Source organism: Austrofundulus limnaeus, unplaced genomic scaffold (genome assembly GCF_001266775.1).
Source record: "Austrofundulus limnaeus strain Quisiro unplaced genomic scaffold, Austrofundulus_limnaeus-1.0 Scaffold153, whole genome shotgun sequence".
NCBI classification, from domain to species: Eukaryota; Metazoa; Chordata; class Actinopteri; order Cyprinodontiformes; family Rivulidae; genus Austrofundulus; species Austrofundulus limnaeus.
In genome coordinates this window covers 309,029-314,818 of record NW_013952555.1, presented here as the reverse complement: position 1 = coordinate 314,818, position 5,790 = coordinate 309,029, and the positions used below count along the sequence as shown (strand labels likewise).

Below are 5,790 nucleotides of genomic sequence, written 5' to 3'. Positions count from 1 at the left end.
CCATACATAGTGTGTGTTGTTCCATACATAGTGTGTATTGTTCCATACATAGTGTGTGCTGTTCCATATGTAGTGTGTATTCCATACATAGTGTGTGCTGTTCCATATGTAGTGTGTATTCCATACGTAGTGTGTGCTGTTCCATACATAGTGTGTATTCCATACATAGTGTGTGCTGTTCCATATATAGTGTGTATTCCATACGTAGTGTGTGTTCAATACATAGTGTGTGTTGTTCCATACATAGTGTGTATTGTTCCGTACGTAGTATGTATTCCATACATAGTGTGTGCTGTTCCATACGTAGTGTGTATTCCATACATAGTGTGTGCTGTTTCATACGTAGTGTGTATTCCATACTTAGTGTGCATTCAATACATAGTGTGTGTTGTTCCATACATAGTGTGTGTTGTTCCATACACAGTGTGTGTTGTCCCATACATAGTGTGTATTCCATACATAGCGTGTATTGTTCCATACACAGTGTGTATTCCATACATAGTGTGTGTTGTTCCATACATAGTGTGTGTTGTTCCATACATAGTGTGTGTTGTTCCGTACACAGTGTGTATTGTTCCGTACATAGAGTGTATTGTTCCATACATAGTGTGTATTGTTCCATACAGTGTGTGTTGTTCCATACATAGTGTGTGTTGTTCCATACAGTGTGTGTTGTTCCATACATAGTGTGTATTTTTCCATATGTAGTGTGTATTGTTCCATACACCATGTGTATTGATCCATACACCATGTGTATTGTTCCATATGTAGTGTATTGTTCCATATGTAGTGTGTATTGTTCCATATGTAGTGTGTATTGTTCCATACATAGTATGTATTGTTCCATACATAGTGTGTGTTGTTCCATACATAGTGTGTGTTGTTCCATACATAGTGTGTTGTTCCATACATAGTGTGTGTTGATCCATACATAGTGTGTGTTGATCCATACATAGTGTGTGTTGTTCCATACATAGTGTGTGTTGTTCCATACATAGTTAAAGCCCTGTATTGAATGGTTGCATCCAGTTATATAAATTGTTGCACTCTACTGATTTGGTCATTTTGAGATCTAAATTAACATTTGGAACAGGAACATTTATTCCCACTGTGAAACATCTCTTCTTCTTTTAACAAATGTCTGCAAACATCGAAACTGAGGCGAGCAGGTCTGGAGTTCTGGTCTGATGAAGGGTTTATGTTCAACAATCCTGGGTCTCATTTGATGGATTTTTTTAATTAATTATTTTTTCTATTTTCCTGGATATGAGCAGCACAATTTTCTACATTCATGGTGTCTTCTCAGATGTGCAAGCTGCTCATGCCAGAGGACCTAATGCACCCCCATACTAAGTTTAAAATAACCGAATGGTCCCATTCTTTTTGTTTTTAGAAAATACTGCAAATTTGACTGCTCTGACAATGACTAAAGGAAGTGTTCCTGCGTCCATGTCGTGATGTCAGAACAGAATCAGACCCACTTTTAACACAGTGGCCCCTGAGAACCCGGAGATCCCGACCATATCAACGTTCAGCCTGAACTCAAAGATTTTTTTAAGTATTCGGTGCACAGGAAAAAGAAAAGTTAATGAAAATTGAGACAAAATAAAATAACAGGTCTGTGAATGAATGTGTTTTGGCTTCTTTAACCAAAATAAGAATTTTCCCCAAACCTAAACCGAGGCAGATTCTATCACAACAAACCAGGGCTTAGAACTAAGTTTTAAACCTAAACAGGTCCAAAATGTACCTTGCCCACCCACTTTGTTGCCTTAAAATGTGCAAACAATCATTAAATCACAGAAGTGGAGGATAAAACAGACGCTGCTGCAGCGTCTTTTCAGACCTGACTTATAATGTTTCAGCTTTAAAAAGCTGTTCAGTCATCTGATAATCCAGACAGAGATCTCCAATCTGACCCTTCTGGATTGGGTTTCATATTCTCATCGCCGGCCCCCGCCTGCAATATTTTTTTATATACACTGTATAAAATGAGCTGCCTTTTTGAGCATAAACTGGGATAAATATCCAGCTCTCACATACCATAGCATGGTTACTTAAAATCTAAAAGAATTAAGACTTGCTAAAAGGAAGAAGTGTCAACATATTAGCTAAAAATATCAAATATCTAGATGAAATACCAAACATGTGGTGAAAGCTAAATTAGCTAAAGGGTAACTCTGAGCTAAAGGTATCAACACACTAGATAAAACCATAAAATTAGCAAAACGTTACTTAACATTTGAATAAAATGAAATTTTTATCTTTATATAAAACAAGCAGTTTTTCTTTAATATCCACTCCAATAAGGAGAGCAAGAATCACCCAGTGATTCAGCTGCTTCAGCTTTCAGAACAAGGGTGTGATGAAGAAAGAAAGAAAGAAAGAAAGAAAAAGAAAGAAAATAAAAGAAAGAAAGAAAAAGACAAAGCAGGACCACACCTGGGTGTCTGATTGGTGACTCACCTTCAGACAGTAAACTGACTCAGGGCCGCTCGATTATCTGCCTCAGCCTGCTGCCTGTGCCAAGGCCTCTGTCAGACACAAAGAGCTCTGCCTCTCAGGCTTTCAGCACTTCAGACTCGCCTATCAGATCGTTTCCAGTAAACAACTGCTACAACAGCTAGTAGATTTTTATTATCCTCCTCCTCACGCTGCTCTCCACCACGCTGACATCATCATAAAGAGGTCAAGCTCACCTGCTGTTTGAGGTGATCAAACATTCATTTGATGAAGTTCAGCTGGAGCAGGTTAATTATTTTAGCTGCTTAGAAAAACTCGTCTCCGCCCTGCTTAAGAAAGATCAGGAGGCTTTACTTCCTAAAGCGAAGTATTAAACAAATAAAACAATAAAGAAAAAAAAAACATCTGCAGAGGATCAAATAAAACCTGAGGCTTTAAGTTTCTACGACAGGTGATTAAAGCAGCCCAGAACTACCTCCGCAGCGTCAGAGATGCTGAACTGAAGTGAATTAATGACAAGAAACATCAGAAAAATTAGTTTTTTATTCCTTTATTATGAACTTGTGTTTCTGACTCTGATTTTATGTCAAACTGCACAAGTTAGATGTTCTGTGAAGATGCAGTGAGCTCTGACATTAAGAAGAAGAGCACTAGCTAAAAAGCCAAATGTGGTAAAACACTAGCTAAAGCTAAAAATAGCAAATTATAAATCTAAAAGAATTACATGAAAGACGAGCTAAAAGTATCAACATGTTAGCTAAAAGTAACAAAAATCTAGCTGAAATAAACATCTGGTGAAAGCTAAAGTAGCTAAATAACGCTGAGCTAACATTAAGGCTAAAATCATGAATTAGCAAAACATTATTTAAAATCTAAAATAACTAAGTTTAGCTAAAAGCCTAAAGTATTAAGGTGTTAGCTAAAAGTAACAAAAATCTAGCTGAAATAGCAAACATCTGGTGAAAGATAAAAATGCTAAATAACTGAGCTAATGTACTAAAGCTAAAAACCATAAAATTAACAAAAAGTTATTTAAAAATAAATAATAAGTTTAGCTAAAAGCCAAAAGTATCAACGTGTTAACTAAAAGTAGCAACAATAGCTGAAATAAACATCTGGTGAAAGATAAAGTGGCAAAAGACTAACTAAAACTAAAAATAGCAAAATCTAAAAGAATTACACAGAAGATTAGCTAAAAGCTAAAAGTATCAATGTGTTAGCTAAAAGTAACAAAACTCTAGCTGAAATACCAAACATTTGGTGAAAGCTAAAGCAGCAAAAGGGAAGCTCTCAGCTATACAATAACTAAAACAAAAATATTACTAAAACATTTCTTAAAATCTAAAAAAATTAAGACTAGCTAAAAGCAAAAAGTATAAATATGTTAGCTAAAATTATCAAATATCTAGCTGAAATACCAAACATCTGGTGAAAGCTAAAGGGTAGCTCTGAGCTAAAAGTACCAGCACACTAGCTAAAACCATAAAGATAGCAAAAATGTTACTTAACATTTCAATAAATGAAATATTTATCTTTATTTAAAACAAGCATATTTCTTTAAGATAGACCAAAGAGTTCAGAGGCTCTAATTAAAAATAAATTGTTGAATTAAATAGATTTTATTATTATTTATTTATTAGGTAAGGGTTTGGCTGCAGGTGTGCAGCAGAGGGCAGCAGAGACACTTTTCCTACTTTTTTCCAATTTGGTTTCAACTGGATGATTGGTTTCCAGCATTTATTTGAACTTATTGGTTAAAAATATCAACAAGAACCTGTTTGAAGTGAAACAATAATCTCAGTTTAATATAAAGTTATGTCTGTCTTTATATGACTTACCCTTCCTGATCATATTTTATCAGACGGAAACAGCAAAGGCATTATTTTCCCTGTTGCTTTGAGAAGTTTTTGAGACTGACTTTTTCTTTTTTTTTTTGTCTGCATGATTAGGGCTTTGGGGCATCCAGCTGGGCTATAAAGCCACTTAAACATGCAGCTATAAACTCCTGCAGATCTAATTAGGAGGCTGACTCAGATGAGACTTACAGTTAACGGTCTGCTCTCATTGGTCCCAGCGGCCTGTCAATCATGGAGGTGATCTAATGCTGTCTGGTTCTGTGCAGCTGCTGCAGACAAAACATCAACCTCCAACACTCTGCAGGGAGGAAGAGCACAACAAAATATCACATTTTAAATGTTTATTGTAGGATATTTATATTTTATCTGCAAATCAATGAAGTTTCTTTGCAAATAACTGTGAATTAAACAAATATTTGATTTAATTAAAGATAAAAAGAATTTGTGAAGCAAACATGCGATGCCTGAGTTCTGAAATTTGCTGCAATTATTTCCACAAGATGAAAATAAAACTTGTTGGTTTTCTTTGTGCAATCACACTTTGACCATCAACAACAGCACATGTTCACTTTATAATACAGAAAATACAAACTATCTGTGATTAAAAGCATTAGAAAGTAGAAACTGCAGTCACACCTAAAGACTATTTAAGGATGTTGTCCACAGAAAAAGTTCAACTTGAGATACGTTTGATAAAAACAGGAAAACATTTAAATGTTGCAGAACAAAGTATGAATGTTGAAGCATAAAAATCCAAAATCACAATGTTTTTTTTACCAACTTTAATTTAAGAAATTAACTTTAAATGTGAAAAATATTTGCAGTTGTCAAAATGCAATAATTAGATCCCAGAAAAACACAAACCAACAAACTTTTAGCTGTGAAACGACAGCTGTAACTTAAAGTCGTGGTCAAGCTGCGGTTTACTTATTTGACGACAGATTATGTAAAAAAAAAAAGTTTGAATCTTGAGTCATCAGTTTTTAATGAACATTTTAAAAACTGGAGCAACAACAGACTCACAGGAGGACTGAGAGAATTGTTGAGAAGTTGCAGGACTTTCAGGACAAAAGGACGCCACCTGGAGTAGAGAAGTAAAAATTTTGTTTTTGTTACTTTTTTAAAAAAAATTAAATAAAACAACAACGTTTTGACACTTTTTAAGCTTGTTTAACTTGTAAAATATCAATAAATTCTTGTGAAAAGCAACACTGGCTAAAACGCTCAAAACACTAGCTAACAGAAAAAAATATGCTAGCTAAAAGGATCAAAACACTAGCTAAGAGAAGCAATGTGCTAACTAAAAGGATCAAAATACTAGCTAACAGAAGAAGCACGCTAACTAAAAGGATCAAATACTAGCTAACAGAAGAAGCACGCTAACTAAAAGGATCAAAACACTAGCTAACAGAAGAAGCACGCTAACTAAAAGGATCAAAACACTAGCTAACAGAAGAAGCACGCTAACTAA

At 34.9% G+C, this 5,790-nt stretch overlaps 1 protein-coding gene across 1 annotated transcript in view; it reads right to left on the bottom strand.

Annotated features, from left to right (window-relative positions):
- Window positions 1–2,659, bottom strand: part of ccndbp1 (cyclin D-type binding-protein 1) — a gene marked incomplete at its 3' end in the record, with an annotated part of 21,471 nt that extends 18,812 nt beyond the window's left edge. Inside the window, 1 exon segment of the mRNA XM_014016752.1 lies at window positions 2,467–2,659.
- Window positions 2,660–5,790: the final 3,131 nt, after the last annotated feature.